Source organism: Melospiza georgiana, chromosome 1 (genome assembly GCF_028018845.1).
Source record: "Melospiza georgiana isolate bMelGeo1 chromosome 1, bMelGeo1.pri, whole genome shotgun sequence".
Lineage (NCBI taxonomy): Eukaryota > Metazoa > Chordata > Aves > Passeriformes > Passerellidae > Melospiza > Melospiza georgiana.
Window position 1 is genome coordinate 142,087,863 of NC_080430.1, and position 11,478 is coordinate 142,099,340.

Genomic DNA, 11,478 nt, shown 5'->3' on the forward strand with positions numbered 1-11,478 from the left:
CCCCTTCCTGAAGTTTGGTTGTTATTTTTAGAATGGAGCAATGGAAAACCAAAACCTCAACTCCTTCTCAAAGCTGCCTTTATCTTGCATCCTGCCTTTGAATTTGCTGAGCTGCTCCAGCCTTTCTCTTCCAGAGGAAGTACAGGGCCATGTGTTTCAATGAACTGTCACTGTTTGCCTTGTAAGAGGTGAATTTATGCCCCTTTACTCCACTTCAGACCAACAGTGCTTGCTAAGGCAAGCTTGAAGATTCAGGAGGTAGAATCACATGTTCTCTATTGGAGCTACCAAAGACATCAGAAACCCCCAGCTGCATGTTCACAGGGAGTTTACAGGTGCACATGACAACTGATAGGCTCAGAGTGATGGTAACTCCTGTGTGGGTGTCTGTGGCCTCAGAGGGAGCTTTCAGCCCTTTGCCCCTCTCACCTTTTTGTCCATTGCCAACCCAACAAGGAGTTGCAAATGATTTTCCATGTGCTGGTGCCTTGTCAGCCTCTACAGCTCCAGTGCCAGTTCTGCCCTCAAAAGCAGAGTGGTCTTTCAGCTGAGATCTGTTGGAATACCTGAGTTTTGAATATGGGGTGTGTTAGCAGCCTGGGAGTGCCTATTGTGATATCTTCCCTCCTAGGCAAAAGACTTGTCTCCATGGTCTCCATTTCTAGCTGAACAGGTGGGAAACCTGAATGCCAGACTTTCTTTTCACAAATATTTCAGTCTCATTCAAAAGATGGTGTTCTGTGCAAAGCAATGAAAGACAAAGGTGGTACATTAGATTTACTTGTGAAGAAGACCCTGAAGAGAAAAGATCACAGACATTGAAAAAGATAATTCTATAAAAACAATTTTGTATCAAAGCAAACGATGCTCTGACCATCAAGACTTTCTTCCTGTCAAATTTTGCTTCTGTGTTGTCTACTAAGGGTTGTGGCTCTGCTGATCTCAGTTAGGAAACTCAGTCATCTTTTGGACACCAATTCAGCCAGTGCTTGAAATACCTTAATATTTTGGAAATTTCTCTATCACTCTTATTAATTTCATAGAAACTGGCATGGGAGTTAAAAAACACTGACAAATCAGAAGGAAAAGTTAAAATAGAGGAGGTAAAAACAACTTGCCAGAAGTTAAACAGACAAGCTAAAAAACACTTTTGAAAAAATACTCTTAAAAAATTAATTAGAAGTGCCCATTGCAGTTAATCCCCCTTTCATATTCCAACATCTTAGCTGGTTTTTGCCTGTGTAATGGAATATCTACATTTTTAAATGCCAATGAAGTTTAACAACTCTTAGTCACAGGGAGTTGCAGGCGATTAATAATGATTCTGGCATAGTGAAAGCTTCCTCTCACTAGTATTTTCACTTTTTTCCATCATTAATCTTGGATGATCTGTCCACATCTCTTTCTTTATCTTCTCTCTTCCAGGAGCTGGTCTTCCCCAAAGCAGCTCAGCAGCTGTGTGGGCTGCTTGAGCTGGCTGCACAGTGCTCTGAATCCTTATCATGTGTCTGCTGCAGGGAACCCCCATCTCATCTGGTGTCATTTGTTTCATCATCTTCCGGGTGGCTGATCAAACCCCTCCCCAGCTGGGCATTGTTTCGGTAAATTAAGTCAGGAACCAAATTCCCCAAGGTGTGGAGGTACGCAGAGCTCGTTCATGGTGTTACACTTGCTCATCTCTAACTCTTTCTCAGAAACAGAGAGGAGCAGCTCATTGAAGCAAAATCTAAAAGGGTTTTTTAAATTATTCTTTTTCTTGCTTTCTGTCTTCCTCTGTTCCTCCAGAAACCAGGAGCCCCACTGATATTTATTTCCCCATTTCCCTCTCACCTTCTTGATGGGGGGTAATCACCCAAGCAGCCCCTTGTGTGGTGCAGGGTTAGGCTTGTCTCACTGTACATGGCACAAAAGGGGCTCACAGGCATCTCTACAGGGTATAAATAGCCCTGAGGCCATGCTTAAGTGTTAGTTCTCTGTCTGCTCGTGTTTCTTGACTATATGAGCACCTGTGGGGCTGCCTCTGACTTGGCCCATGTAGGTTTCCAGGTAAGTCCCGGAGGTCTGGGGGAGCACTTCCCCAAGACCTCCAGGAGGGGCTGGAGGGGCTCCAGCACCTTATGCCTGGCCAAAACTTTCTATTTCCATAGGCTGTCCATAGGCTCAGGTCATATGAGTCTTCTCTGCTCAGCAGGCCAAGCTGCTGGAGCTCCTTTCTAGGAAAGCCTATTGCTGTTCAGCACAGGAGAAGATGGAATGTGAAAACCTGAGCTCAGACCAAGGTTCTGAGAGTGGTTTTCACACTCTGGGCTGAATCTATTTGGTAATTCAGACATCAGGCATGGGATGATCCTTTCCTCCTGGTCCCAGGTGTCCTTGGGTGCCCTTGTGTTGGGTGCACCCAGCCAAGTGCACTCTTCACTGCCTGCTCTGCTCCCTTTCGCCTCCACCCGAGACAGGCTGGAGGGGAGCAAGAGAAGCCGTTCCCTGTGGTGGGGTGTCCCATCGACACCTGGCACGGCCAGGGATAGTTAGTCAGAAACCACTGGAAACGGAGCAGCCAGGGAGGAATCTGCTCCTCACACAGCTGCTATTGCCCAACGTGAGCTTTGCACAACTCAGGAATCGCTTCCAAGTGACTCAGAGCAGAGCTGGTGAGGGAAGCGCACGTCAGGAAGGGCGTGCGGCTCCTCGTCGGGGACACGACATCAGAGATGGCAAAGGAGCTGGGCAGAGATCAGTGAGAGGGGATCCTGCACCGGGGGCTGTCACAGGGAGAGCCCTGAGAGAGAAACACAGCCAGACCCGCACTGTTCTGCGGGGGAAACACAGCAGATCCCTTTCTCTGTGTGTGTGTGGAGGGCTTGGCCAGAGAGGGCACTCTGAGTGCAGATATTTAAAGAGATCTGCAGAGGCAAGTGATAGCATGGCTGATTGTAAACTATTACTGATATTAACTAAGAGCGTTTCTTGCTTTTGATCTAAGCTGTGAATATTATATCAGCTCAAATCAACTGTATTTAAGAATATTTGAAATCTGTTAAAAACAGACTCACACTTGTCTCTTTGTCTGGTGCTACTGGCCAATAACATTATCAGTGCTTAATATTGTATCCTTTAAAAAGGGGATAAGTGACAACATAAAGGCAAGAACAACATGAATTCAGTCTTTATTTACACAGGCAAACATTAGGATTATTAGGATTTACTCATTCTTGGTCTGCATTTGTTGTAGCCCTGCTTAAGCCGACAGCCAGAGTGAAACCAGGTTTCAGTGCACCATGGTTGCCTTACAGCTTTCATGTAACAGTTTTGAGTGAGATGAGTTTTGAGATACAGGATTTTTTTTGCACCAGAGTTGTAATTTCTGACACTACCCTTTCCAGAGATTTATAATATCAGTGGGATGGTGTTTCTTTCTTTTCTTTTACTTTTTTTCTTTCTTTTTTTAAACTGATTTATGTATGAATGAGGCAGTGCCCTTTTCTTTTATTTTCTGTTCTTTTTGCTACAGCTCACTGGCTGCTTCCCTTTTTTCCCAGCCTTGCAGTATTTCTACCCTCCTCTCCCTTCCCCCAGTCTGCCACAGTGTCGGTGAGAAACAAAACTGCTGAAACCTGAGCTTTCTGGCTAGAGAAGATGAAGAATGAGAGGAGGTGGTAATTAAACCCTCCCCCATATTATTCATGCAAAGGAATTGTCTTTGAACACCACTTCATCCTGGGAGCCTCTCTGAGTTCAAAGAGAAAGTTGAGTTGTTGTCATTCTGGGGCCATAATCTAATCACGGTGTCCCCCTTTGATTTAAAAATCTTCTTAGGAGGTGGCAAATATCTCTCCCTGTCTACTCTTTTATATTTTATTTTTAATTTTTAGTTTTAAGAAGGTGGTTCTTGTTGTTTTGGCGTTTTTCTTGTAGTGCAGAGTTTTATCACCCAAGTTAGGCTGGTTTCTGTCACTGGCTGTGGTTTAAGAGATCTAAGCCTTTAGCAGTATCAAGAACAGACACATTTTCCTCTCTGTAATTGCAGACAATTCTCTGTATGCAGGATAAGACCAAAAGGCTCCCCAAGAGCCTCCATCTTCCAAGGTATTTCCAGATTGATGCTTTCAGAAGCAGCTCTGGTATGAGTGCTGCTTCTAGGGACAGGCATGTACCATCCACTGGGACAGAACTACCATTTTTAATCTCTTGGCAGATAAAGAGCACTGACTGTGTTTCTTCATCCTCTTCTTGCCCTCTTTGCTCTAAAGAAGCCCAGCAAAACATCTCTAAACATCACTCCATTTCCACACAGAGCACTGACACAGGTATGTGCCCACACATAGAAAGTAGGACACAATGATCTCAGCAGTCTTTTCCTTTTCAAGGTAATTCATGATATGATTCTCTGATACACACATTTAACATGTTTTGTATTCTCCCTTGTGAGGGCTGTTCTGCATCAGCCACTTGAAGGAGATAAAGATCATCCATTATGGTTTCTGAGATTTTTAAGTGAAATGTCCAGTATTACTCAAGGGGTTGGTGAGATAGGGCCTACTCCCTGAACACCAGTAATGTTCCTCCACCCTTGCTGTCAGAATTTATTAGGTCTGTTCAGGGCACACATACTTGTTCAAGGTGCTCCTGCAGATTCTTGCAAAGTTCAGTCTGCAGATAAATAAAGGCAGAAATAAGTTATGGTCACTGCAGGCTGGGGTGTTGCTGAGCACATGCAAGTGTTTGTACGGTGAATTTTGGCTCCTTGGCAGTGTAGTGATGCTGAGGAATTGCCTGTCCAATTGTAAGTGTGAACACCTGCCCTGTGTTTCTCCTCCGAGGCACAATGTCAGGACATCTGAACACTGCCCTTTAATTCTATTATAAAAATGTTTAAAAAATAAAAAGGGCACTTTTGTTGTGGATAATAAAAAACTTCAGAAAAAAATCAATAACAAGAAAAGTAATGACATAAAGTAGATTTCCTTGTGAATTTAAGGCTTTCAACACATGGTGTCATTTCAAAAACACCAAATGCTAGTAGCTCCCCTTAAGCCCATATGGCTCTGCTCAGCAGACAACACTTGAAAAATCCTTGCCCTTTCTTTAGTTATCTAAATATACACCTGTCACACTTATTTTTAACATCTTGTCTTAGATTTTTGGTTCTAACAATTTTTATATACAGATTTAAAGAAGAGTGATAATTTCTTTCAATCTATATCTGGTCAAATCTCTTTTGTGCTGCTTATATAATTGTAATTTTAAAGGTGGCTAAGTAGTTTTTGCATATACTTCTTATGTTTGAGTTCATCTCTGCTAACTTTTTGTATCTAAGTATTAGATATTTAGCTCAAGGTGGTCACTTAGATTCTCTTATTTTCAACCATAGGCCCTGGCAATGGCTGTTCATCCTTTCCTGAGGTTGCTTGGATAACTATTTCATGAGGAATCTGGAGTGATAACTTTTAAAGTGCCTAATTCTTAAGCAGCTAAATGAGAAGAGGCTTATCCTTCATACCCTCAGCATTGGCTTTCACAGCAACTAAATCTGCTTCATTAAGAACTGATGTTTAGCTAAAATGCTGCATAATTATTGCATAAACTGTCTGATATCCCCAAATGGGATACATTTGGGCATATCAGTGGGGCACAGCTGATAGAACTCTGCCTTGTTTCCTGCTTCCCCTGTGAAAATGGCCAGGCTGAACACTGGCTGGTTTTGAATCAGAGGAGCAAGGAGGGAAGAGAAGATCACTTGAGAGATGCCTCCCTCTGTGCAAATGTGTATTCAAATACACAAGAAGATAATATGAAGGAGAGCAGATTTTGCAGCAGTCTAGTTAGGGATTAGTATTTGTATTTTTTAGATAACCCCCTTCATATAGCTGAATAGCTCTTTTTTCTGGCAAGTGGATAATGCTTGTCTTTTTGTGTGAAATACACCATAACTTGCACAATGGGGTGAAAGTCTCATAAACAGACAGTTGAAAGAAAGAAGCTGTCTTTCGCTAAACAGATTCAATTTCAGATGTCAACAATAAAAAAATAAAATCCTTGACAACGGGAAAATAAATAACTGAACAATAACATGGAAATTAATAATTTTCTGTAAATTAAGCCAGGCTGTTAGAATCACAAATTCTGCATTTAGTAACAGATATTGCAATTCTATGGAAGCTGTTCCTTCTCTTGGGTGATGTTTATCTGCACAAAATACACATGGAAGGATACCGAAGCAGGTTCTTGATTATCTCTGTAATCTTATGTTGATCAGTTTACAGAAAAATTCAGGATGCCCTGACCTAATCTGAATGAACTCAGGCTATATAAAATCACATCAATATCCACAGTAGAGAAAGAGGTATTCTGTTTAGAATAAAACCAAACCACAACCAAACCACCCCACTATAACCCCTACCCCAGAATTCTGGTTTCATTTCATAAAAGTTGAATGAATGAATATGCCAGGTTATTGATGTGGCTTCCTGAGACACACTTCCAGCATAACATGACAAAGGCTGAATTTGTGTTTAGAATTGACAGAATCAGTGACTCCTAATCAAAGTTATGAGTCTGGTTCCTTAAAATGACCAACACAGATATGATCAGCAATTGCATCAACATTAGGCAATTTTGCAATGTGTAATGTGGTTTATATCTGTGGCTAGAAGGCAGGAAAAACTAATTTAATAGTCTTTCCTTTTTTTTTTTTTTAAGATAAAAAGCAATGTAACAGCCTTAAACAAACAAACAAAAAAAGACCCCAAACCACTTATCTTTACAATTGTGTTTATTTGTTTCAAGAACAAATACAAGATGGCTAGATCTTACCATTATTTTTGCTGGCATATGTTGGGTATGTTTCCTTTGTGCTCCACTGTTTGTGATTAACACTGCCATAAAGAGAGCAAAGCCATGATTATTACTACTGAAACTGGAGAAGAAAATATCTCCTGATTGAAATAAGGAGAAAGTTTCACAACATACCATGGCAATTCATTGTGTGACTTGGTGCAAGCAGCTTTAAATTTGAGTGGAGGCTTATGGGGCTCTTAATTGAGTTATTCATTAATATTTGTCATCTACAAAATGACTTTACTGCCTTTGAAGTCTTTAGACTCTTGTAGATTTTTGTGGTAAAAATCATCTTTATGGTATTGGTAATTTAATTAGTCTATGATGTATTGGGAAGCCAATGTTAAGTCACATCCCCATCTGCTTTCATTACTGGCATCTGTGATGATCTTTCCTTTCATGGGCTGAGGTCAGCCTTGGTGACTTGCCCTGTGGATGCCCACCCTTCCTCTGAAATTCCCTGAACCCTGCTGTCACCTTCTTTCTGATGCTTTTAATTTCCATTTGCATTTTTCTGCCCACTGACCTTTAGTGACAGGTGTCCTTCAGTGGACCTTGTCTGGGCTGGTAACAGAGGGCTGTGGGAATTTAAGGTGTGTCCTGATTTACACAAACAGCTGTGTTTTGCATCTCTTTCAACAGAAAAAATCACCCCAAATTCCAGCATTTAAGTGGCAGCACATGGAGACTCACTTGGATGCTTTGGCCAGCCTGAGTGTCCATATTATCTCAGTGACAAGAATTCCTTACTTATCTCCAAGGATTCATAGGCTCCTAGGGAAGATGTTCAAATTTTAGCCATTTGACTTTAACAGGTTTGGTTCTCATGCAGTCAAAGCCCAGGGGTATTGCCTTGAATGCTTAAATAGAGGCAAGAGCCAGATAAACACAGAGCAGAAGGCCAATGAGATCCTATTGTAAATCTGTCCAGCAAACACAAACCCCTCCCTAACCATCAGCCTGATTCCAAAAATGTGCTTAATGGAAGATTCATGTGCCAAAGGGCTCCTGTAACTGGACAGTGCAGATCTGAGGTATTATTGAATCCTGTGTCCTCCTCTGCATTTCCAGCTATGTGACTGGAGCTCATGTCCTCCCCTGCTCTGTCCCAGTAGCTGCAGAAACCAATGGAAATATAATTGAACATGTGAGATTCAGTTAATTCAGTTATTCAAAGCATGTGGCTGCTCTATCTTCCAAAACACCCTCCAGCCAAGCAACCCTTAGCTTGGCCATAGCTAAACAATGTTCTAAAATACTCTTAGGACGGGGGAGTGCAATTGCTGCAGGCCTGGGTGAGCACATTTCCTGCAAGGCTCGGAAACGCCGCTGCTTCTGAGGCTGCTGCTGCTGCTGCTGCTTGGAGAGAGCCCGTCCAGGCTTCTTCCTAAAAAGTCACAGATATCCACTGGAAAATCCTTGATATTTATTTTTGGATACAGGGCTAAACCCTGGCTTTGTAGAGGTGAGGAGAGTTTCCTTTGATTAGATTAGAGCCCAGACTTCTTTTTCCAGTTTGATTTCTAGCTGAGCCCTGTCTCAGTCTGTTTCCTGAAGGAGTGGCAAGGAGAGTTTTGCTTTTTATGTTCACCAAGGGCAGGGTCTGAGGCTGGGAATCAGCCTTAGCTACCACCATTGCACCAACTGAGTGATTAACAGGAATTTGACAGTGGCACACTCTGAATACAGACAGTATAGATTTGAGCTCTGGGTAGCTGCAGATTATTAATCTCTGCAGCTGCTGCTGAGAAATCTTCTGGTTAGCTTCCTCACCAGAAGGAAACACATTTACTCAAATGGATTAAGTTTCTCATCTTTTATTTTTAATTTCTTCTCTTATTACTATGTGCAAAATAAGAATACCCAGCTCATCTCACCTTTTCTGCCTGTAGATTTTCATCCTTCTCCCAGGAAGGTCAGGTTTACCCCCTTTGCAGATGGGGAAACTGAGTCATAGGGAGAGGTGTCTGAGGTCATTAAGAAGCAAATGGAAAAACTGTTGTGCAAACTGGTCAATGGGTCTCTGCAGTCCCTGCCCAGTTGCTTGCTCCCTTAAATGTCAGTCCCACAGGGTTTAAGCTAAAACTAATGGTGATAAATAGGAAACTTCCCACTGATTTCGATTGTCTTTGAAATCAACATACATCTCTCTCTCTCTCTCTATATATATATATACGTATAAATATATGTATATTTATGGAAGGATATAGATATATAAATATATATCTATAGGATATATAAATATATATCTATATCCTTCCACAACCTCGAGTGATTTCAATATCCTATCTTGATCTTATCTTGATCTTATCTACAAAGTGTTAGATTGACAGAGCAATTACAGTTCCTGTGGTGAGTCAACAATAACATTATCATCACTGCTGCAGGATGACTGAGGAGCTGATTAAACACACCCAGAGGAGAGTTTGCCCAGTGAAACATGCAGAGTCCATTGCCATGGATTCAGATGTCAAGCAGACTGGCCAGACCTGGAAGTCTGCTTCACTGGAACATTGAAAGGTTCCCTCTGGCTGGATGGGGCTCATGAGATGGGTCCAGCTGTGTGGAATTCATGAACCACAGCACGCCACCAGAGACAAGCTACCTTCCAAGCCCAGTACTGGATCTTCTGTTCTTGCTCCCAGATTTCTGCTGTCCCAGATCACAAGGATTCCTCTGCTTGGCTGTGGGAAATCTCTGAAGTCTGTGACCAGGTCAGGGCTGGGCGGCATGCAGGCAGCTCTCCCTGCACGGAGGGCTCACTCCCGCTGGCATCAATATGGCACTCCATCCTTCTCCCAGCTCCCACACCCCAACCAACATGCACTGTGCAGGTGTTCATTGTGCTCCAGTTGGATGGGACACAGAAGCTCCCAGAAAGGACACAGTGCTATAAAAGAGGCAGTACCACTTGGAGTTTGAGCAGGTTTTTTGTCTGGTTTTCCCATCTTCTGAGCGAAGTATCACCTAAAACCTTGAGCTGCCCAGGTGGCTGAGGTATCCCCAAGTGTCTGGGTTTCTGTGGGTGCTGTTCTTTAGCTGGGTGTTCACTATGGGAGTGATCATTGTGATCATTGTCACCACTGAGCTTCCCAGCTCTGACCTCCAGGATGGTTCCTGGGTCCCAGTGAGGCTCCAAGAGCAAGGCAAGCACGGTGTCTTTCCAAGGGCTGGGTGGGAAGCAGAGCTGGCAATGCTTTGGGCTGCTCCTTGGGTCTGCTCACTCCTCTTCCTCTGCCCACTCTTGCTCAGTGCTCCTCTAAATACTTTCTATAAGAAAAGGGAGCAATAACAGCTCCAGTGAGCCCAATACATTTGTAAAACTATTTTTAAAGCTTTTATTTCCTGAATGTAAGGACTCAAACCTTCCAAGTCATGTGTGCTACTAATCAACATTTTCCTGCCCTGCCTGCTTAAACTTCCACTAACTCATCCTGAGTCCTCCATTAAAGATATGATAACATTTTGTATCCAATTTCCCCTATAATTGGATGCACAAACACTGTTAGAATTGCTGAGAATGAGACTATCAGTAACAAAACACTCCATCAACTTCCAGCACTTTAACAAGATCCCCCTTTTTTATTTTATCAGTCTGATGTGAATCCCTCTGATCAGGTGTTAACAAGCCAGGCTATTTTCCCTCAATAATCCTCTAGGACTAGAAATATATACTCACTACTCAGACATCAAATCACATGCACTATAAGGGCTTTTAGGTTTCCCAATCCTACCACATTTTTATAAATCTTTGTTTTTCAAATCTCTCATATTAATTGTTCATAATAGCAGCGTCAGTATCATATCCGGGAAGGAAAAAATAGTTGGCTGTAAGGAAAGTTTGTTTATGTTCCTATATGTTGTAAGGAATTTATTTGATTTATATTATATTATCCATAGACCTTCATTTTAATGGATAATATCAGTGATCCACCACTATCTGTCCAGTACATCTCATTTTTGCTTGATGGGTAAAGTATATTTGGTGATTGCAACCATACAACAGACAAGAGCTGAATTCTGTTTTGCCCTTGGAAAAGACACCTCACCTTCCTGCACTTACTGCTCATCTGCAATGGCTGTGGTCTTCTTGAATTTACCAGCATCTCTTTTTGCCTTTCTGGGAATTCCCAAGACAGAAATGGGAACTGAACAGAAGACATCCAGTAACTGAAGAGCCCTGAGGAAAAGAAACCAAAACCAACAACAAATGCCCCTCCCTCCCAAAATGGTATATTTATTTTCTAAATTTGTATAGGAACACAATTAACTCCTGCTTTATTATGCAGTTTCTTATTTGGTTGTAAGAATTTTATCATATCCTGGGAGAAAAGGCTAATAATGATATGATGGGAAATAATGATATGATATAACAAATTTTCAAGCAAATTTTCAATCTTTTGGGATTGTATGTAACAAAGTTTCTAAAATTGTCTCTACCACTCTTTTTTTCTGTAACTTTGTAAAAAGCTGTAAATAATTTTAATGCTGAATTTTCCCATAGAAGTCACTAAGTCAAGGCCACAATACTTGAAATCTAGAATGACTATTTAATTGCTTAATTTAAATATTTAAAATTCAAGCCAAATATTGAAATTAAATTGAATTAAATATTGAATGTTGCACAGGAAAATGTCTACA